Source organism: Dama dama, chromosome 29 (assembly GCF_033118175.1).
Source record: "Dama dama isolate Ldn47 chromosome 29, ASM3311817v1, whole genome shotgun sequence".
Lineage (NCBI taxonomy): Eukaryota > Metazoa > Chordata > Mammalia > Artiodactyla > Cervidae > Dama > Dama dama.
The window spans coordinates 58,711,871-58,736,450 of NC_083709.1; positions in this window are offsets into that span (position 1 = coordinate 58,711,871).

Below are 24,580 nucleotides of genomic sequence, written 5' to 3' on the forward strand. Positions count from 1 at the left end.
GTGAGTATCACTGACCTAGCAACATATACCAATGGCTTCAACACACACTAAAGGCTTTGGGGTTTTGTTTATTATCTCTATTTCTACTGACATGGTTCTTTATAACAAGTGAACTCGGACATTTGTCTATGACAGTGGTTTTCAAATTACCACTGGGGAAGTATCACATTTTGAATTTCCAAATGATTGAGGAATACCTTTTTAAGGTTTCAGTAAAAGCAAATTGCTAATAATAGTAAACTAAAATAAACAAAAGTACTTACCTAAGTTTTTATAAGTGAAAAAAATTACTATGTCAAGTTGCTTAAAAATGTTTCTAAACACTCTAAATTTTGCACTTTTCTTGTTTATCTTGGCAACCTTACCTAGTCTACAACTGATATGTTGCTATTTGCAATGGCAGAAAAGTCTCAAGACACCAGTTCAGTTCACACATAATGTGTGTGGAGCTTCCAGCAAATTATCGTCTCTCTTTCTCATCAAATGAGTCTGTGAAGGTCAGAAAGGCAGTATCAAAAGATATACTTTCTATTCATACTCGGCAATTTGAGAAGGTAACAGTCTTGTTATAATTTGGGGTTCCATGTGAATAACATCTTTTCTATCAAATATTAAAAATTCAGCAGAAACATGGAAGATACCTAAAAAGGAATATGAAATGAGTGAAGCATTTTTTTATTTGGCAGTGTTTTAAAACTTTATATATACTTATATACACTTATATACTTTAAAGTGTATACTTCTTTAAAAATGGGGCTCCCATTTCTATTACCCTGGAATTTAAATAAAAGAAGCAGGTGGAGTGAAGCACTGTACCATATTGCCCTCTGACAACAAATTTCAGATCATAAGGATGGTAAATGTGATGGTGTTAAAATGATTTTGTTAACTTGTGACCAGTATGACAAGACTTTCGTTTCATACCGTTTGGTTTTATAGACAAAATATACTACTGGGATGAAATCAGATTTCCTTTGACAATCTGTAGGAGAAGGAAGGATCTATAGGAGAACTACATTATCATAATTGTGAGATTAAACACACACACACACACACACACACACACAGCATCCAAGTAATTCAGCACTGGGAGACTGTAAAACTTGATTATTACAAAGGTGGATTGACATATTAATTAAAAATAAGACTGACATTTGAAGCATATTTTAGATTTCATGGCAAACTTCATCATTCTAAATATAGTTTTAGATAATTATGACACATTTGGTGCTAAGCTATTTTAGAATTCAAAACACTTCCATCTTGGATGGTTGCAGGAAATCAGGGTGTTTCATTAAGGGTGCAGAGAAAAGAGAGTGGATTTATATACCAGGTCTCTTCATATTCTGCTTTTAGCTTTTGCTTTGTGTGCAGGTTAAATTGAAAGAGTTATGCAAGGTGATGGCATTTTGAGTGCAAATGGGATTTGACATTTTGAGTGTAAATAAAAATGGCTTGTCTTCTTGCAATATCAGTCACTTTTCACCAGCAGTTGAAGTGAAACCCACAGAAATGTGGGGTTATTCATTTTCTTGTAAACACACCAAGGAATTTTATATTTAGTTACATTGCCATGAACATTATTTTACCCCTTTCTTTTTCAATTTATCGCCTCATTACAGGGATTGATAATGATATTTCTCCTAAATGACTATTATAGACATATTTTTTTCAACTATGGCTAGCTGCTGGAGATATAACTTTTATCTCCCCTTTAGGGGGCTTCTGCAGTGGCACTCTTACTCTTTCTAAAGTACATAAAACTTGAGAAACTACTATTCTTCCTCACTTTTTTTTCTTCTAGTGGTTTTATTGAAGTATAGAAGAAACCATGTAAAATGCAATTTAGTTTTCTCTCTAATCCCAAAATATGAGGGAAGGAGTCACGAGCAAACTTAGAAAGGAAGAGTCAGATTTCTGAGCTGGAAGGAATTATTAAATAATGCCACCAAGACGTCCCAGCTCCTTTTACAGATAAGTAAAATGAAGGACAGAGGTAATTTGAGTAAGCTTACCAACCTAGCTAATTATAGAACTGGCCCTATAATACAGGTCAGAACAAATGAGTGGGATGTGTCATTTCACCATCCTGAGCTTCATTTTCTTCATTTGTAAAATCAAGCTGTTAGACAAGATAATCTCCAAAGTCCCTTCCAGCGCCAGTATTTCAAGGATTGTGTTGTCAGACATTTAAGTCCTGAATTTGTCTCTTTAGCCCCTGTGTGATTAAGGGGAGGCTGCTTAAACTCTCTAAACCTCAGTTTCCTTGGTTATAACATAGGGGTTAAATAATCAAGTCAACACATATTTATTGAGTTTCTCTCTTGTGCTAGGCAATGAGGACACTGATGTGGATGTGGCAGAAATGGTCCCTGCTCTTGTAGGGCATTCATCCATTAATTAATTCATTTGTTCAAAAAGCATTCTTGAATACCTACCATTTATTGGGCAGTTGGTAGGTGCTGTAGATACCTGGAGATCAGATGATATTCCTAGAGTGAAGGCAGATGGCTAAAAAGTCTCAGCAGATAGCAATAGGTACTGTGATGGAAACAAATATGAAAGTGAGAGAAGGACAAGGCAGGACCTATGTCCTTTATAAGGAAGCCTTTCTTTTAAAAGTAATATTTATGCTGAATCTTTTTTTTATTATTATATTTTTTAATTGGAGTGTAGTTGCCTTACAGTATTGTGTTGGCTTCTACTCTACATCAACATGAATTAGCTATAGACAGACATAGGTCTCCTCCCGTTTGAACCTCCCTGTCACCTCCCACCTCATCCCACCCCTCCAGGTTGTCACAGAGCACCAGATTTGAGCTCCCTGTGTCGTATGGCAAATCCCCACTGGCTATCTAATTTACATATGTAATGTGTATGTTTCAATGCTACTCTCTCAATTAGTCCCTCCCCCACTGTTATGCTGAATCTTGAAGGAGAAAAAGAAACTACGTAGCGTGAAAGAGAGGAACGTAAGTGCACCTGAGTAACAAAAAGAAAATCGGTGTAGCTGGTAGTGGTAAGATTAGATGACCATTGGAGAAAATTTCAAAGGCCAGACATACAAAGACTTTATTTGAGATTGCTTATTCTTCAGTTCAGTTCAGTTGCTCAGTCATGTCCGACTCTTTGCAACCCCATGGACCGCAGCACGCCAGGTCTCCCTGTCCATCACCAACTCCCGGAGTTTACCCAAACTCATGTCCATTGAGTCAGTGATGCCATCCAATCATCTCATCCTCTATCGTCCCCCTCTCCTCCTGCCTTCAATCTTTCCCAGCATCAGGGTCTTTTCCAATGAGTCAGCTCTTCGCATCAGGTGGCCCAAAGTATTGGAGTTTCAGCTTCAACATCAGTCCTTCCTATGAACACCCAAGACTCATCTCCTTTAGGATGGACTGGTTGGATCTCCTTGCAGTCCAAGGGACTCTCAAGAGTCTTCTCCAACACCACAGTTCAAAAGCAGCAATTCTTCGGTGCTCAGCTTTCTTTACAGTCCAACTCTCACATCCATACATGACCACTGGAAAAACCATAGCCTTGACTAGACAGGCCTTTGTTGACAAAATAATGTCTCTACTTTTTGATATGCTATATAGGTTGGTCATCACTTTCCTTCCAAGGAGTAAGCGTCTTTTAATTTCATGGCTGCAATCACCATCCGCAGTGATTTTGGAGCCCCTAAAAATAAAGTCTCTCACTGTTTCTACTGTTTCCCCATCTATTTGCCATGAAGTGATGGGATCAGATGCCATGATCTTAGTTTTCTGAATGTTGAGCTTTAAGCCAACTTTTTCACTCTCCTCTTTCACTTTCATCAAGAGGCTGTTTAGTTCTTCTTCACTTTCTGTCATAAGAGTGGTGTCATCTGCATATCTGAGGTTACTGATATTTCTCCCGGCAATCTTGATTCCAGCTTGTGCTTCATCCAGCCCAGCGTTTCTCATGATGTACTATGCCTATATTGCTTATTCTAAGTTCAACTAAAAGCTACTGAAGACTTTTTTATAGTAATGGCAAGATAATGTACAGTCACTTGACCTAACACATTTAACATCACTCTGTTTGGTGGAGCTTGGATTGAGGGGTAGCAGTGAAGGAGAGTGGATCGGGCAGTAGCAAGTTGCAGTAGTTCAGGCAAGAGACCATGGCAGATGGCCCCAGTGGCAGCAGAGGAAGTGGGAAGATGCAACTGACAGTGGAAACAGTCTACGGTAGAGCAATCGGAATTTGCTAATGAATTTCATATGACAGTTTTAGCCAATGGCCAAATTAAGGATGCCCCCTAGTGTTGGGGACATAGGTTTAGGGATGAGAAGCAGGAGTTCCATTTTGGACATTCTGTATTGGAATGCTGCTGAAGAAAGAAGTGGAGCTGTCAAGTCATCAGTAAGACGTGAGTCTAAAGCTCTCAGAGGAGCACTGGACTGGAGAAAAATAAATGTGGGTATCATGAGGAAAGGCCACAAGAATAGATGAGATCACTAGAGAGAAGAGAGACAAAAATGCTTGCGTTCTGAACTTTAAGGACTTGTCTGTTTGTCCATCATAAAAACAGATCCCATATGGAAAACTGTCAAAAGCAGTCAAAGAGGGAAGAGGGCATAAAGACATTATGCTGTTAGAAGCTCCCAAAGAAGAACAGTTCATGAATGAGGGGACTCAGCAGTGTTGAAAATCATTAAAGGATAGGATAATGGAGATGAGAGAAAAACATCCACAGAAACCACAAAGCTGGTCAGTTTGTAAAAAAGAAGATGGAGCTTCCTATTGGAGGAGAAATCCATTCTGCTGTGGGTTGAGCTAGGGCACAGGGGATGAGGGAGTGGAGACAACACTTCTGAAAAGTTGGGCTAAGCAGGGAGCAAAAAATAAGTAGTAACTGGAGACAAGTATGGTGCCCTGGAGTGTTTATTTTCCTTTTTGAAGATGGAGGTGTTGTGCAACATTGGTCTGCAGGTAATGTTGGTATGTGGATAGGAAACAGCTGGTGGAGAAGGAGTGGGCACAGTCGTGGGACAGAAGTCGATGTTATGAAACATAAAAGAGGGAACTGGAAAAAGGCAAGTCCTTGAGAAGCTGAGGCAGGTTGGAGCTTGGCGCACAAGCAGGGGAGCCTAGTGCAGTGTTGATGATGGTGGTGGCTCTAAGGGGCTTTTCCTCACCTCTGTACTGGCTCTGCCTGAGAGGAGGCTGCAGTCGGCGAGAGGAGTCCTGGGAGTGTAGAACAGCAGTGGGGTCACCATTTTTTCCCGGTCCACTTATCAGTGGCTTCCTAATATAAAACAGGAAATTTAGGGGAAAACATTCTTGACAATAGAGACTTAATCACAGAGCAATCCTGGACAGGACAAAGAGGTTTGTAGGGATATTAGAAACGTCCTGCCTGCTCCCCACACTCTGCCAACTAAAACTATTTCCTCTCTTGAGTGCAAAGTGGAGAAAAATTTGGCAACACCTAACACGACTTCTCATGCGTTTGCCTTTTTACAAAGCACCTCCCTACTGGAATTTTACCCAGAAGATACACTCTATAAATATGAAAAACAAAAATGAAAACACATGCAGGAGATTCACCACTGTGGCATTATTCATTTAAACCCAATATTGGAAACAACATAAATGTTCATTCTTAAGAGACTAATTGAATAAACTATGACACAGTCACATAGCGCTGTAACTATGCAGTTTTGCAGTTGTGGAATATAATGAAGTGGTAAAGAGTGATTTCTGGGACATATTGATAAGTGAAATATAATATGAATTATATATACATATACATAATTTTTTGATAAGAGATTGCAAAAGAAATATAAGCCAGAAAGAAATGACAATGATTATGGGAGGTGGGTAGGCATACAGGGATAGAAATGTGATAAAAGTAGTATCCTTTTGAAAATAATTTTTATTTAGTTTTGACTTCTTAATTATGTAAATGTTAACAATTTTCTAAATGAAAGCAAAATAGATTTGGATAGATAGATAAAGTATTTCCAATGCCAATTTTTGTCAATTTTTATTATAAATCCCTTCCTTTTATTCCTTTTATGATAAATCCTTTCCTTTTATTTCTATATTTATTCCTTTTATCCCAGTGCCTCAGCTCTGACCCTAATTTTGTCAGTTTAAAGATACTGGGTCAGTATTGTCCTGCATTGTACTGATCCTGAGAGCAATTTGATTACGCCCAGCTTGCAGGCTGCCATTCACTGCCACATTTCACTACAAGTTAGTGGCATTGCTGTCTTAAAACACACTGTTAAGTAGTTCTTAATGCTGTCTTAAGTGGGGCTCGACCTCCTAGATCCAAAGTGAAGCAATGTCATGGTCCTTCTGCCTCAGGTTTTTGGGGCATCCTGTCAAAGTGACCCTTGGAAAGACTTACAGCTATTAGAAGGACAGGTAATTTTCTTAATCTGGAAGACCTGTCTCCGTTTCCTGAGCACTGGAAACAGTGGGTCAATATGACAGCCTCCTCACTCATTCCAGAAGTAATTTTATCAATTTGACACTGTGGCCTGGGGAGTGGGGGCTATGAGAGAGTAATAGGATTTAAACTCCAATTCTTTTCAGCTGCTGGCTAGGATTAGCAAATAGAGATAAATAGAACCCCTTTGCTACTTTTATGAATCACAGCTTTGATACAGGCTTAGATCTGAAACATCTGAAATTTCTCCGGAGATGACATATAAAAACTGCCAGTGGAAAGGTACAGAAAACCTATCTTTGGTTAAGGAATCTGGCTCAGTTTCTCTCCCAGACAGCATTTGGGGAAATGACCTCCAGAAGGTTTTATTATTACTGATCACTCTATACTCCTTCTTGGGCATTTGTCAACAAATTGCTCCAATAAAAGCACTTGTAATAAATCCCATGTGCCCTGTGGATTCATCGCCTTGTAGGTACAATCCTTCTTGGAGATATTGCTGCTTGGTGGTTCAATGACTTTGCAATTTAAACGGTAACTGGTAGAAGGAAGAAAACAGCCTCATCTTCTCAAAGTAATGATTTAAAGCTACTATGCTGAAGACGTGAGAGTTTCATGGCTCTATTGTTTCTGTCTGTTTCTGTGTTCATTAGAGTGTGCTCATCTGAGGAGGGCGTAGTTAAGTCTGAGAACTATCTCAAATCAAGCAAATGTGTTTATTCACATTGGAGAAGAAAAGACATAGGGGACACACGCTTAAAATATTCAAACATTAGAAGGGAATATCATTTAGAGGAAGCAGGCTGATTCCATTTCCAACAAGGCTGAACTGTAAGCATTCATGAGAAGATACAAGGGAGCAGGTTTGAATTTAATAGAAAAATAAATTTTCTAACACTGTCCAACGGTGTAACAGATTGCCCAGCACTAAAAATATCCAGGTAGAGGCTAAATAATTCTGTCAAGGTTATAATTTAATGTCCAACATCTCTGTCAATTTTGAGAGCCAATTCATTCATTCCACATTCATTCACTCATTCAGGTATTAATTATTATTGATGAATTGTTATGTAAACTAGGTTACTGCCTAGACATTGTGGAAACGATGCATAACAGCAGATGTAGCACTTAACGGCAAAATCTGGTGGAGAGAGTGACAATCACTGAATAATCACGTAAGTGCATGATGTTAAACTTGGGATGAGTGTCTTGAAGAGAAGGAATATGGTCCGATGAGGGCATGGGACAAAGGGCACTTTCTGAACTTAGTGGTGGTAGAGTGAGATTGTGAAGAAGGGCTTTCCTGCTGACATCATGCTCAAGTAGAAAGTTGGGAGATGAGTGAGAGTAATTTGGTATGTAGGGAAGGAAGACAAAGGAAAAGATTTCCAAGGAGAATAAACAGCCTCTGAAAAGTCTTGTGGAAGGAGAGATCATGGTATGTTTTTACCCTTCTTTCCTGGTGGTAAGAATGACCTGAGGCTCTTGTTAAATATAGCATTTCTAGCCCTTCCCCTTAAAGTATTATCTAGTGGGCTTGGAAATTAATTTATTCAATAACTTGAATGGTTCCTCTTCCAGGGAAGTCTCATACCTGATGTTAGAGGAAGTTTTGAAGGCAAGTGTGGCTGAAGCCTAAAGGTTGTGGGGTTGTTGGATGAGAGCAGGACATGTCCATGTATTGGCCATTATCTTAAGAACAACAGGTGGATTTGTGGAATTGGTAACTGAAAACTGAGGGAAATTTTTATGTTAGCTTCAGTTTTCTCTGTGATGGAAGGAAGAGAGGTGGTTGGCCATAGTCAGGAGTGGGAAGCTATCAGGCATCATCACAGTTTTGAGGAAGATGTAGAAGTGAGAGGGCCAGTTAGCTTAGAGAAATTGGTAGGATTGATGGGCAGTGTTGAGGGCTCACTTGAAGTTAGTGATTATGGATTTATAGTGGTGACAGTCTGCCCTGTTGGGTTTCTCTCCAGAAATTAATAAATGCCTAAGTGTTACCAGAGAGGAAACCCAACAGCAGGGTTAATTCCAAGTTAAAAGTGACAAAATACAAAGATAAAGGAGTTCAGGGTATCAATGTGTTTTTTAAAAATAATTTTTATTGGAATATATTTGATTTAAAGTGTTTCAGGTTACAGTCAAGTAATTCAATTATGTTCTTTCACATTCTTTTCCACTTCGGTTATTGTAAGATATTAGCTATAGTTCCCTGTGTATTGTAATGGGTCCTTGTTGTTTATTTTATATGCAGTATTATGTTAATGCCAAGTTCCTAATTTATCCCTCCTATTCTCTTCCCTTTTGGTAACCATAAGTTTGCTTTCTATATCTGTGAAACTGTTTCTGTTTTGTAAGTTCATTTGTACTTTTTTTTAGATTCCACATATAAATGATGTCATATGATATTCACCTTTTTCTGTGAGGTTTACTTCATTTTGTACGGTAATCTCAAGGTCCATCTGTGTTGCTATAAATGACCTTATTTCATTCTTCACTATGGCTGAGTAATATTCCATTGTATATGTATACCATATCTCCTTGTTCCTTCATCTGTTGATGGATGTCTAAGTTGCTTCCATGTCTTGGCTGTTGTAAACAGTGGAACAATGAACATTGGAATGCATGCTCTTTTTGAATTCGACTGTTCTCTGGATAAATGCCCTGGAGTGGAATCACTGGATCTTATGGTAGCTCTGCTTTTAGTTTTTTTAAGGAACCTCCATACTGTTCTCTATAGTGGCTATACCAATTTGCATTCCTACCAGCAGTGTAGGAAGGTTCTCTCTTCTCCACACCCACTCCAGCATTTATTATTTATAGACTTTTGGATAATGGCCTTTCTGTTCAGTATGAACAAGAATAATTTTTAAATGAATGATTATGGCATATAAACTGGATAAGGAAGGAAGTGAAGAAATTAAACAGGCTGAAGGATTGCTTAGCATATAGGGGTCAATATACCAGAGGTTCTGCTGAGTCCAAAGTGGAAATAGTTGAAAGTATAGTGTCATAGTCAAAGGCATTTAATACAGCCAGGGTCATGATTTGGAGATGAACAGTCTTGTGTAACATTTATGTCCACAGTATTATGGATTTGAGATAGATTTCTTAGAACTGAGTGGGGGGAAATTTTATTGGAAAAGCAGCAGCCATATATGTGAGAGAGAAAATCCTCTCATCTCTGCTACTATGATATAGGAAAATTAAGACTGAGGGTTTTATTTCAAGACATGAACTGTCTTTGCTTCCACTCTACTAGTCAATGTCAGGGTGGCTATAGGTCAGGGAACTGTTTGGATGATGATACTGTTTTAGATCATCACAAACCACACAAACCTTCAGGATCAAGACAGCAATATCTCAGGGTTCAGGGTCAACAGAAGTCAGGAGGACATAAGTACCTGAGAACAAAACACGGCAAGTGGTCAGAAGTTGGTGGGGTTGATTAGCAACTGGAAGACCTATAGGCACTGAGTAAGAAGCAAAAAGATTGAAAAAAATAAGCAGAAAGCCAAGCAAAATCAGAAATTGAGGTGAAGGCAAGCTAGGTGAGAAAGCAGAAGCTATAGTGAAGAGTCACCTGGTTTTGACTCATCCTGAGCTGCGTTATGTCATCCCCGTGACCCTGGGGCAGGCTGATCTAGGACAAGCCTGGCCTGCAGGTGGTAGTAAATGAAAACAGCCAGTGATAAGAAAATGTCTGGTTGAAACAATTGCTTGGAACACATAGTCCTTTGTCTTTGAAGATGGTCCTATTATACTTTAGACTCAAAATTGGGAATTTCAGCCAAAAAGAATTTCTTTCTATTTTCTTTTCTCTGATGTTAGCTTGTTAGCCTATTAGCCTATATAGCCATTGGAAAATAGGATTGTAATGCTTCACAAGTCTAGAAATAACATTTCATCAAAAATTCATCAGGTGGAGACTGAAAAATCTAGTGAACTTATCCCACTCTTGACCCAAATCAGTACATCTGAAGTTATAATGCTGCATTTTTAGATAATTCACCTTGAGGAAAAGGTGATGACAAAGGCTGATAAACAATTCTGCATTTGACCCAGGCAAGAAAGAGACTAAGCCTCAGAAGGTCTCACATAAATCATGTATGCTGTGCCTCATCCTTTCCATAGGCCGAAGAGTCCCTGGAGCCAGTCGGGTGGGCCTACCCAAAGAGGCACCCCCTGTGAACCAGACTCTGTCATCTGGGACCTTGGGATTCCCGTGTGAATGGCTTTGACCCAACTTTCAGAGCCTGGGTAAATCTGTTGTTTCAGTCTTTGCTCCTAAAGACAAGAATGGCACCCCTGGTGGGTACACTCTAGACTAAGTAGTGACCGAGGACACTGTGGAGGCTGTGGCTGGAGTTTATACACATTCTTCCCGCCTATCCTTGGCTTCTTTCCAAACTTTCTCCCCGGAGAAAGAAGCCAAGGATAGGAGGGAAGAATGCCAAAAGCCACAGGCTGGGAGCCATGGGCCATCTTTCCCTGCCCTGCCATGTTCTCAGACTCTGAGAATTCCAAATTCAGACCTGGCCTTTCAGGTTTTTTGAAGTTCTGTTTGTCGCAGAAGAGTAGAACATGTTCTATTTAGCAGTCTGTTAGTTTGGTGTATCCCTTTTAAATATTTAGACATATGTTACATGGGCCTTCAGTTGTATTCTTCCTAAGCCCCAAATAATTGGGATAGACTTGGGCTGATGTGTGCAAATCACTCTTAACTTTTTATAGTTCTCCAATAAGGCATTGTCTTTTTTTTTTTTTTTAATTTATTATTATTATTATTTTTCTTTTTCCAGTGGGTTTTGTCATACATTGATATGAATCAGCCATGGATTTACATGTATTCCCAATCCCGATCCCCCCTCCCACCTCCCTCTCCACCCGATTCCTCTGGGTCTTCCCAGTGTACCAGGCCGGAGCACTTGTCTCATGCATCCCACCTGGGCTGGTGATCTGTTTCACCATAGATAGTATACATGCTTTTATTTTGAAATATCCCACCCTCACATTCTCCCACAAAGTTCAAAAGTCTGTTCTGTATTTCTGTGTCTCTTTTTCTGTTTTGCATATAGGGTTATCATTACCATCTTTCTAAATTCCATATATATGTGTTAGTATGCTGTAATGTTCTTTATCTTTCTGGCTTACTTCACTCTGTATAATGGGCTCCAGCTTCATCCATCTCATTAGGACTGGTTCAAATGAAGTCTTTTTAGTGGCTGAGTAATATTCCATGGTGTATATGTACCACAGCTTCCTTATCCATTCATCTGCTGATGGGCATCTAGGTTGCTTCCATGTCCTGGCTATTATAAACAGTGCTGCGATGAACATTGGGGTGCACGTGTCTCTTTCAGATCTGGTTTCCTTGGTGTGTATGCCCAGAAGTGGGATTGCTGGGTCATATGGCAGTTCTATTTCCAGTTTTTTAAGAAATCTCCACACTGTTTTCCATAGCGGCTGTACTAGTTTGCATTCCCACCAACAGTGTAAGAGGGTTCCCTTTTCTCCACACCCTCTCCAGCATTTATTGCTTGTAGACTTTTGGATAGCAGCCATCCTGGCTGGCGTGTAATGGTACCTCATTGTGGTTTTGATTTGCATTTCTCTAATAATGAGTGATGTTGAGCATCTTTTCATGTGTTTGTTAGCCATCTGTATGTCTTCTTTGGAGAAATGTCTGTTTAGTTCTTTGGCCCATTTTTTGATTGGGTCATTTATTTTTCTGGAAACAAATGGGACCTAATGAAACTTAAAAGCTTTTGCACTACAAAGGAAACTATAAGTGAGGTGAAAAGACAGCCCTCAGATTGGGAGAAAATAATAGCAAATGAAGAAACAGACAAAGGATTAATCTCAAAAATATACAAGGCATTGTCTTATGCCTGTTTTTGTATTTGTCTCTTCCGGACATTTTGCTCTTTAAATCATCTCCTATTTATCTTTAAATTTCCCAACATATAGCTTCCCTTTGCTGGACAGGCCTTGAAGAGATACCCCACATCCAAGGTAAGAGAAACCCCAGTAAGACAGTAGGCGCTGACAGAGGGCATCATAGCACAGACAGACTGAAACCACGATCACAGAAAACTAGCCAATCTGATCAGACTTAAATTGAAGAAAGTGGGGAAAAACCACTAGATCATTCAGGTATGACCTAAATCAAATCCCTTATGGTTATACAGTGGAAGTGAGAAATAGGTTTACGGGACTAGATCTGATAGACAGAGTGCCTGATGAAATATGGGCGGAGGTTCCTGACATTGTACAGGAGACAGAGAGCAAGACCATCCCCAAGAAAAAGAAATGCACAAAAGCAAAATGACTGTCTGAGGAGGCCTTACAAATAGCTGTGAAAAGAAGAGAAGTGAAAACAAAGGAGAAAAGGAAAGATATTCCCATTCCCAATGCAGATTTCCAAAAAAGAGCAAGGAGAGATAAGAAAGCCTTCCTCAGTGATCAGTGCAAAGAAATGGAGGAAAATAAGAATGGGAAAGACTAGAGATCGCTTCAGGAAAATCAGAGATACCAAGGGAACATTTCATGCAAAAATGGGCTCAATAAAGGACAGAAATGGTATGAACCTAACAGAAGCAGCAGATAAGAAGAGGTGGCAAGAATACACAGAAGAACTGTACAAAAAAGATCTTCACGACCACCAGATAATCACGATGGTGTGATCACTTCCCTAGAGCCAGACATCCTGGAATGTGAAGTCAAGTGGGCCTTAGAAAGCATCATTACAAACAAAGGTAGTGGAGGTGATGGAATTCTAGTTAAGCTATTTCAAATCCTAAAAGATGATGCTGTGAAAGTGCTGCACTCAATACACCAGCAGATTTAGAAAACTCAGCAGTGGCCACAGGACTGGAAAAGGTCAGTTTTCATTCCAATCCCAAAGAAAGGAAATGCCAAAGAATGTTCAAACTACTGTACAATTGCACTCATCTCACATGCTAGCAAGGAAATGCTCAAAATTCTCCAAGCCAGGCTTCAGTAATATGTGAACCGTGAACTCCCAGATGTTCATGCTGGTTTTAGAAAAGACAGAGGAACAAGAAATCAAATTGCCAACATCCACCAGTTCATCAAAAAAGCAAGAGAGTTCCAGAAAAACATCTATTTCTGCTTTATTGACTATGCCAAAACCTTTGACTGTGTGGATCACAATAAACTGTGGAAAATTCTTAAAGAGATGGGAATACCAGATCACCTGACCTGCCTCTTGAGAAAGCTGTATGCAGGTCAGGAAGCATGAGTTAGAACTGGACATGGAACAACAGACTGGTTCCAAATTGGGAAAGGAGTACAAGGATATATATTGTCACTGTGCTTATTTAACTTATATGCAGAGTACATCATGAGAAACGCTGGGCTGGATGAAGCACAAGCTGGAATCAAGATTGCTGGGAGAAATACCAGTAACCTCAGATATGCAACTGATACCACCCTTATGGCAGAAAGTGAAGAACTAATGAGCCTCTTGATGAAAGTGAAAGAGGAGAGTGAAAAAGTTGGCTTAAAGCTTAACATTCAGAAAACTAAGATCATGGCATCTGGTCCCATCACTTCATGGGAAATAGATGGGGAAACAGTGGAAACAGTGGCTGACTTTATTTTTTGGGGCTCTGAAATCACTGCAGATCGTGATTATAGCCATGAAATTAAAAGACGCTTATTCCTTGGAAAGAAAGTTATGACCAAACTAGAAAGCATATCAAAAAAGAGAGACGTTACTTTGCCAACAAAGGTCCGTCTAGTCAAGGCTATGGTTTTTCCCGTGGTCATGTATGGATGTGAGAGTTGGACTATAAAGCAAGCTGAACACCGAAGAATTGATGCTTTTGAACTATTGTGTTGGAGAAGACTCTTGAGAGTTCTTTGGACTGCAAGGAGATCCAACCAATCCATCCTAAAGGAGATCAATCCTGAGTGTTCATTGGAAGGACTGATGTTGAAGCTGAAACTCCAATACTTTGGCTACCTGATGCCAAGAGGTGACTCATTTGAAAAGACCCTAATGCTGGGAAAGATTGAAGGCAGGAGGAGAAGGGGATGACAGAGGAATAGATGGTTCGATGGCATCACCGACTCAATGGACATGAGTTTCGGTACACTCTGGGCGTTGATGATGGACAGGGAGGCCTGGCGTGTTGCGGCCCATGAGATTGCAAAGAGTCGGACATGACTGAGTGATTGAACTGAACTGAACTGAACATATAGCTAATGCCTCTTGACACATAGTTTTTTCAATTTGATTCACTGCTCCATCCCCTTGTCCGGGTAACTGTAGAGAGAACTGCATCATACTTGGAGATTCTATGGTATAAAACAGAAATAAATGCAAAAATGCAGAACCCCAGAGATCAGGAATCCTCTGAGAATGAAATGCTAGCTTTCTTGAAAATTTGTAGAACTTCCAGACAAAGTTTTGATCTTCCATGGATTGTGGAAGGAGTAGGAGTTCAAGAGTCATATCTAGAAGGTGAGGTGTATTAATCATATCTTATACTTTCTGAATTTAGATGCTTTGACATCCCTCCTGACCTTGGAGGGACTGCCCCTCCCAGGGTTGGCCAGTTCCTACAGAGTAAACAATTCACCCATAGGTTACCTGTCAAATGCAAATCATAGTTTTCCTTTGCCCCTTTGTTTCCTGAGCAACTTCCTTCTGTCTTCCTTCTGTGTCCCGCATGATGGGGCGTACCCTCTCTTCTTCGGATCTAGGAGCATGCCATTCATCTTTCCTATGGTAGTTGTCTCCTGATCTATTGGCTTTACTGTATCAATAATAACAAAATGTGGGCAGCTAGTAGCCTTGAACCTCCCCCTTGCAGCCCTTTCTCTGCTTTCAGTACCTCTCCTGACTTCCCTCTGGGATGGTACTTGTCACGATTTGTTTTTAATGCTGCTGTCCAGACTCCTAGTAAAAATTGCTCCTAGCTTGTAGGGAGGATTCAAGTGAAGTTTGTTTGCAGAGAATTCACCTGGTTACCTAAATTTCTTTTTAATTTGTTAGTGCTATTTACTTATAAAAAATAATAAACATTATAAGAAAAAATTAGTACAAAAATTGATAGAGTAAATGAGTTTAAAATATACATATAAAAACAAATGCAATGTTTATTACGTTATCACTGTACTTTAGGGTTCTTGTTTGAAAGTAAAGAAGTCTACTCTTGCTAACTTAAAAGCAAAAGCAGGTTGTTGGAAAAAAAATTCAAGATATGATATCTGAAAGTGGGGGACACAAAGAATGCCCACTGATGTTCTAAAGCATATTTCTTCCTTAAGGAAAATTGAATAAAATGTTGAAGAGCTAGGTAAAGATATTTGGAAAGGACAGGAATTAGAGTCATTCTGTGCACTGTGGTAGCAGGAACCCCTGTTTTAAGTATGAATCAGCTCTGTTGAGATTCAGACTCCTAGGGAAATGTCAGATTGCTTAGCTTGAGTCACAAGCCTTCCTCTTGGCTGGGATACCTTGATTGACAAAGGGGAGAGATGGTCTCTAGACAAAACATTACCAGAAACTGAGGGAATGGATTTATACACACTTCAGGTGTTCACTATAATTTTTCTCATGTCAACTGAAAAATGTAAGTTAAGTTTCATTTGGCAAAACGAGGACCATAGCCTGGGAGACAGCATTTCAGATAGCTCTAAGAAACTGCTCCAAAGAGGGGGAAGGTTAACATATATGTGATTTTGATAAAAGGGAGTTAAATCATACAAACATACACTTTTTTCAGAAGGTTACTACTAGTCATGAGGAGCAGATGTCACTATGAAGGATTTTAGTGCTTTTCTAGATACAAGGAGACGCAAGAATTGGGCTCATAAAATCTTCTAAAAATATCTATCTGAAGACCTGTTCTGCTCGTTTTCGCCAGAACACAGTGTGCCTTATTCCTGACCTCGACCCTGAACTCCTTTCAGGGGTGCTGAAGGTCAGCAACTGCAGCAGTTCATGATTCAGTCTTTGTAGAGGTAGATCAGTTCAGTTCAGTTGCTCAGTCATGCCCAACTCTTTGTGACCCCATGAACCGCAGCACACCAGGCCTCCCTGTCCATCACCAACTCCTGGAGTTTACCCAAACCCTTGTCCATTGAGTCGGTGTTGCCATCCAACCATCTCGTCCTCTGTCATCCACTTCTGCCTTCAATCTTTTCCAACATCGGGATCTTTTCAAATGAGTCAGCTCTTCACATCAGAGGCCTGTAGAGGTAGATGACAAGTACCAATTTGTAGTTAGCAGACGCGTCTGTATGTCGTGGGCCTTCATTTACAGCAGCACATATAGATCTACTTTTTAAATAAGATGCAGTGTTTTCTGAGTATGGATGAAGTATCCAAAGGACAAAACTTTTTCTGCACAAAGAAGATTATCCTTGAGTTTCCTCTTATCAGAGTAGATCAGCTGATTTTAAACTATAAGGGTTTTATCTGACTCCTTATTTGCATATGCCTTGCTGACCTCAAAGTTTCTGACGTAGCCCACACCACTTAAACAGCATTGAAAATTGACTCCTGTCCTAAAAACTACGTTTTTATTTGGAACCAATTTCTTGAAATAAAACTAAGTTTGCCTCTGGCTGCACAGAGTGTCCATTTTGCATTCTAGGTACAGTTGCAAAGTGTTCAGTTTGCAAACATGCAGCTGCTAGCTATTTCCCTAATAATAACTCCTATTTATTAAAACTTAACATTCAGAAAACTAAGATCATGGCATCTGGTCCCATCACCTCATGGGAAATAGAGGGGGAGACAGTGGAAACAGTGTCAGACTTTATGTTTTTGGGCTCCAAAATCACTGCGGATGGTGACTGCAGCCATGAAATTAAAAGACGCTTACTCCTTGGAAGGAAAGTGATGACCAACATAGATAGCATATTAAAAAGCAGAGACATTACTTTGCCAACAAAGGTCCATCTAGTCAAGGCTATGGTTTTTCCAGTGGTCATGTATGGATGTGAGAGTTGGACTGTCAAGAAAGCTGAGTGCCGAAAAATTGATGCTTTTGAACTGTGGTGTTGGAGAAGACTCTTGAGAGTCCCTTGGACTGCAGGGAGATCCAACCAGTCCATCCTGAAGGAGATCAGTCCTGGGTGTTCATTGGAAGGACTGATGCTGAAGCTGAAACTCCAATACTTTGGCCACCTCATGCGAAGAGTTGACTCATTGGAAAAGACCCTGATGCTTGGAGGGATTGAGGGCAGGAGGAGAAGGGGACGACAGAGGATGAGATGGCTGGATGGCATCACCAACTCGATGGGCATGAGTTTGGGTAAACTCCAGGAGTTGGTGCTGGACAGGGAGGCCTGGCGTGCTGCGATTCATGGGGTTGCAAAGAGTCAGACACGACTGAGCGACTGAACTGAACTGAACTGATTAATCATCTACCATGCACGGGGCACATTACCTACTTTATCTCTACTCTTATAGCCACCCCAGGGCTAGGTGCTGCTAACCCCTAGAGACATACAATCTGAGGCTCAGCAGGTGTTAACTGTTTCCCCACGGTCACGAAAGAGCCGAGCTGGAATTTGAAATCAGCGCCTGTGCATGGAAACCTACAGTCAGCAGTTCATCTCAAGCCCCTTTCCCCAGATTCCTCTTAGTGTCTGTGGACATATCTACCTCCATTGTTACACTGGAAACGCCTCTGAAGGTACAGATTATTTTTAATTCTTATTGTGTATCCCACAGCAGTCATCATGGTGCTTCACATAAAGTAGATACTCTTTCTCTCCCTGACATCTCTATCTCTCCTTTCTCTTTACAAACACGTGTGCATGTGCTCACATACACACACAGATTGTTGGGGGGAAATGAGTTTTTTAAGATGATATAGGTAGCTATTGAATCTTTTCATTTTCTGATAAGCCAATTTCTAAAGTTAATTACTCAGCCATCTCTTCTTGTAGCAACTGTCTAACTAAAAAGATTGAAAAGCTAAGTAGCTCCTCTTTATAAAGCACAGGGAACCAAACTTTAAAATCTCTAAAGTAACTACAAATGCTCTTTCAGAAGTTTATCCACTTTGCTCAGGCTCAGAGGGAGAATAAATGAGCCTAAAAAGTCTTGAAAGACAAAAACACTTAATAAGTACAGAAAGTAGATTTCAAGGAGCCAGCAAAATTCTAATCTATGCAAGTACAATAGGTTTGTGCAAATTAAAAATGAGGTGAGTGACCTTGGACAGGAAGATAAGTGCTAGTAAAAGCCAAAACTTGAAAAAAAGCTGAAATACTCATGACTTCTCATCCTAGGATGAGAAGAAGAAAGGAAGGCACTGTCATAGGGATGGTGAGGAGACAGGGGACAGAGGATCATTTGAGCAAAAGTATCCATAGGAAATTAATGTCCTTGAATTTACTTGTACTTAAATATACTTGAATTCTAACTTATAATACAACTGTTCATCTCTCTGAAATAAATTTGTTCTTTTTATTAAGAGCCAAAGTTTGCCTAGGGAAATGGAAAATCAGAATGCATTTTAAAATACATATATTTTTTTAATCCTGTAACTTAAATACCTGGTTTTCCTTGTTTATGGGAATTAAGATAATTTATCTTGATTTTTTTTTTTTTTTTTTGGTGAAATAGAAAATAATAGCTTTATTGCTTTGCCAGGCAGAGGGCCACAGCAGGCTAATGTCCTCAGAACTGTGTGTACCGACCTGGAAGGGGTAATGAGGAGTTTTTAGTAATGGTTCAAAGAGTCTGTGATCAACTTGTGGACATTCATCTATCTGGTTGGTGGTGAGGTAAGTGGGAGTCAGCATCATCAAGCTCCTGGTTCCGGTCAGTCTGGGGTCTACATGCTTGTGGGCAGCATACAGTTAACTTCTCCCACCTGGGGGGATTTCAGTACCTGTGAATAGCGCAAAGATATTGTTATGAGTTTCCCTTGAGGGGGCCTGGGACTCTGCCCCAGGGCTGCACTATTTATTGTTTTTGGATTGTTCCTTCCTTGTTTCTGCATCCCCTCACTTCTTTCTGCATCCTCTCCCTTCCCTAGTCAGCAACTGTTTGAACCTGCCCCTGGAACTCAGCAGAGGTCATGAAGGCAGCCTATTTCCTATAATCAAGAAATGGGGGACACAGAAAGGCTTTTGTGCCTAGGAGCCCCAGAGGGTCCTGCTCAGTTTCAGTGCCTCCTTTTCTTTGATACCCCTCAATCTTGAGGAGAACAGGTGTTGGACAAGAAGGGAAATAATCATTTTGAATAGAGATGTTAATCATAAACTCAGCAGAGGAACTCAGTTTTAGGGGGACTCGGTTTCAATGTCCCGTTTTCTTTCAAACTTCCTCAAATTTTTTAGAGAACGGGGTGACAACCTCTTTGTCTACTTCTGCTGAGATGGGACATTGCTTGCTTGCTCATTAGTTACTCAGTCATGTCTGACTGTTTTGAGACCCCATGGATAGCCCACCAGGCTCCTCTGTCCATGGGGAATTCTCCAGGCAAGAATATTGGAATGGGTTGCCATGCCCTCCTCCAGAGGATCTTCCCAATCCAGGGATCGAACCCAGGTCTCTCTCATTGCAGACTGATTCTTTACCTACTGAGCCACTAGGGAAGCCCTGCCTCAATTTGGGAAACAGACACCTGAGTTCCAAGTCCTGGATCTGATTTTCGTATGAAAGTTAGCTCTCAAACTATCCTGTATATAAAGACTCCCTGAGGAATTTCTTTAAACTGTGGATTCCCAGCTCCTCACTCCCACTTCAGTCTAAGTCACTTGGGTGGTAATTTTATCCTGGACTCAGTGCTTTGAGTATAATCCTAAAAGATTCAGATGTAGGATCCTAAAACTATACTTTAAAAAAATATTGGTTTATGTAATAATGTCAATCATATGATTAATGAAACATCTAGATATAAAGTATCTTTAAACAATCTTCCCGGGTGACTCAGTGGTAAAGAATTTGCCTGCCAATGCAGGAACCACAAGAGCTACAGGTTTGACCCTTGGGTTGAGAAGATCCCCTGAAGGAGGAAATGGCAACCCATTCCAGTATTCTTGGCTGGGAAATCCCATGGATAGAGGAGCCTGGTGGGCTACAATCCATAGGGTCTCAAAGAGTCAGACAAATTGGTGTATTTTCCAATTCATTTTTGGTCTTTATAATTTGATTGTTAGATAGCCTATATTCATGGATATGGTAAAATAAAGCAGAGGATGTTTTTAATGCCATTTGATTATAACTCTCAGAGAGGAGTGATGGATCTCCAAACATAGTATTCATGTTTGAATGGATATGAAGAACAAATCAAAATAGGGTCAGAGAGCTGTGGCCCACCTCTCCTGAAACGGGGAAAAGGAGGACTCCAACTATATCCCTTTTGGTCTTTTTCACATTCTAAAGAAGGCTGAGTGCCAAAGAACTGATACATTTAAACTGTGGTGTTGGAGAAGACTTTTGAGAGTCCTTTGAACTTTCAAGGATATCAAACCAGTCAATCCTAAAGGAAACCAGTCCTGAAAATTCATTGGAAGGACTGATGCTGAAGCTGAAGCTCCAATATTTGGCCACCTGATGCGAATAACTGACTCATTGGAAAAGACCCTGATGCTGGGAAAGATCAAAGGCAGGAGGGGAAGGGGATGACAGAGGATGAAATGGCTGGATGGCATCAACAACTCAATGAACATGAGTTTGAGCTAGCTTCAGGAGGTGGCGAACGGCAGGGAAGCCTGGTGTGCTATGGTTCATGGCAGGTCTCAAAGAGTCAGACGTGACTGAGTGACTGAATAACAACAGCAAACACTGACGTGGTCAGTGGTTCTCAGAGTGTTGGTAGAGATATGGTTTTATTGGTAGACATTGCTTCAGTCTGTTTACTAATAAGTGCATCTAGTTGTAAGGAGAACATTTCTTGTCTATGTGAAGGTAGGCACAAATTTATAGGCAATGGCTGAGAAACAGTAGCATTATGTGGACAAAATTAATACTCAGAAATAGGATGTTAGGTTTATAAGATATAGTCTGAGTAGGAGGAGCAGAGTATTACGTGGCTGACTAGGGCTTCATTTGAAATCCATGACTAGAAACCCAAAATGGTTACTCTCTGGCACTCCTGGTACAATTCTTTCACCAAGTATGACAAGCTTAATGAACAGACTTTCTTCCATAAGGGTGAAGCAGGAAATCTCTTTACTTTTCTCCTACTCAGAAGAATGACCAAAATTTGCTGAGGTAAATTCAAACCACAGGATGATTTTTATATTTTGCAAGAGAAGAAAGTCTTATGGATTCCTATAATTTTTACCATCCTTGTTCATCCACTTAATAAAACTTAGTATTCTGTTCAGAAGGAATCTCTAGTGGGAATATTCCTCAACTTTAGTATGGATTTTCTATATGAAGTCAATGTAAATATGTCACTATAAATCAAAATTAAACTTCTAAGCCACTAATCAAAGTAAAAAATAATACTGTATAATTTAATGTAAATTATTTTATTTTGTCTTTTCATGGTGTATGATTCTTTTATTTCTTTTGTTGAAGTATTATTTATTTTCAATGTGTTCATTTCTGCTATTGATCAAAGTGATTCTGTTATACATGTATATTCTTTTCATTATGGTTTATCACAGGATATTGAATATTGTTCCCTGTGCTATACAGTAGGACTCTGTTGTTTATCCATTCTCTATATAATAGTTTGCATCTGTTGATCTCATATTCCCAATCTGCCCCTCCCGGGTACCCTTCCCACTTGGCAACCATAAGTCTGTTTTCTAGTCTGTGAATCAGTTTTGTTTAGTAGATATGTTCATTTGTGTTGTATTTTAGACTCCATATAAAAGCAGATTCATACAGTATTTGTCTTTCTCTGACTTACTTTACTTAGCATTATAATCTCTAGGTCCATCCATGTTGCTGAAAATAGCATTATTTCATTCTTTTTATGGCTGAGTAATGTTCTACTATATATATGTACCACATCTTTATCCATTCATCTATTGATGGACATTCAGGTTGTTTCCATGTCTTAGCTGTTATAAAACAGTGCTGCAACATATGGTGGATGCATGTATTTTTTAAAATTATAGTTTTCTCTTGATATACACCCAGAAAGTGGGATTGTTGATCATTTGGCAACTCTATTTTTAGTTTTTTGAGGAACCTCCATACTGCTTTCCCTAACAGGTGCACCAATATAAATAATTTTAAATTAGGTAGAACCAGTTCACATGTAGTTCATGGTGGATGAAATCATTGAGGTATAAAATTAGAAACGGAAAGATTTATTAGTTCAGCATGAATCAAACTGGTTTAAACTGAAAAAAACATTAGTCCAACTCATTTAAACTAACTCAAACTAGTTCTAACCAGTCCACAAGATATTTTTAACCTGCTCAGTTACTTAACTACCTCATCTCTCACAAAATTTTCACCCAGTCAGTCTTACCTGAAACCTTGCCCTCATCAGAAGTTGTATAACCTCTGAAATTTCTGTTTCAAGTAATAAATCACTCTTGAACCATTGCAGTTTATTCTTCTGGTTGCTTCCTGTAGCTTCTTAACTATACCAGTTCTGGCCTCAGTGAGTTTTTGCACCATAAAACTACACCCTTTACACTCTTCATTCCTCTGCTGTCTCTGTTTTCCTCCTCACTCAACTTGGATTCCATTCATAATCCATCATTGTAGTTGCTTCCTTGAAAAGAGCAATAGTTCACTTCTCACTCCCTTTTCAAGTATTTGTACAGCAAAATTATAAAATTGGTCAAATCAAATCATTCACTTCTTCTGTTCCTGTTCTGGAGGAGCAGAATATGGGGGGGAACTATCACAATGTAGCTGACTGGCTTCACTTGAAGTCTATAATCAGTTCAGTTTAGTTCAGTCGCTCAGTTGTGTCCAACTCTTTGCAACCCCATGGGCTGCAGCAAGCCAGGCCTCCCTATCCATCACCAACTCCTGGAGTTTACCCAAACTCATGTCTGTTGAGTCAGTGATGCCATCTAGCCATCTATTCCTCTGTCATCCCCTTGTCCTCCTGCCTTCAATCTTTCCCAGCATCAGGGTCTTTTCAAATGAGTTAGCTCTTCACATCAGGTAGACAAAGTATTGGAGTTTCAGCTTCAACATCAGTTCTTCCAATGAACACCCAGGACTGATCTCCTTTAGGATGGACTGGTTGGATCTCCTTGCAGTCCAAGGGACTCTAAAGAGTCTTCTCCAACACCACAGTTGAAAAGCATCAATTCTTCGGCACTCAGCTTGCTTTATAGTCCAATTCTCACATCCATACATGACCACTGGAAAAACCATAGCCTTGGCTAGATGGACCTTTGTTGGCAAAGTAATTTTTCTGCTTTTTAATATGCTGTCTAGGTTAGTCATAGCATTCCTTCAAAGGAGTAAGCATCTTTTAATTTCATGGCTGCAGCCCCCAAAAATAAAGTCAGCCACTGTTTCCACTGTTTCCCCATTTATTTGCCACAAAGTGATGGGACCAGATACCATGATCTTAGTTTCCTGAATGTTGAGCTGTAAGCCAACTTTTTCACTCACCTCTTTCACTTTCATCAAGAGGCTTTTTAGTTCTTCTTCACTTTCTGCCATAAGGGTGGTGTCATCTGCGTATCTGAGGTGATTGATATTTCTCCCGTCAATCTTGACTCCAGCTTGTGCTTCATCCAGCCCAGTGTTTCTCATGATGTGCTCTGCATATAAGTTAAATAAGCAGGGTGACAATATACAGCCTTGATGGACTCCTTTTCCTATTTATAATAAGAAATCCAAAATAAATACTGCCTAACAATCCTGTTACAGTGCTTTTTTCTAATCTGGCAAACTTAACAAATGGGCTCTTCTCCATAAGGACAAAGCAGGAAAGCTATTTCCTTTTCTCCAGTCACTGCTTTCTAATCCATAAGTAGGAGTTCTCTTCCTCACCCACTAATGGCCTCTCAAGCATATTTCATGCTTTCTGACCACTTTCAGCCTTAAATAAATCACATTCTCAGATCAAGAAAAAAAGTATAGTCCAGTCTCAATTACACCTTGGGCTTATCATTCAGTTAAAAGTTTCTCCCATTCCCCAGCTCTGGGTTGACCCATGGTTTGAAGATTTTCAGTGGAGCAGTAGAGCATAGTCTATATTTTCAGTGTTTCTTCACCTT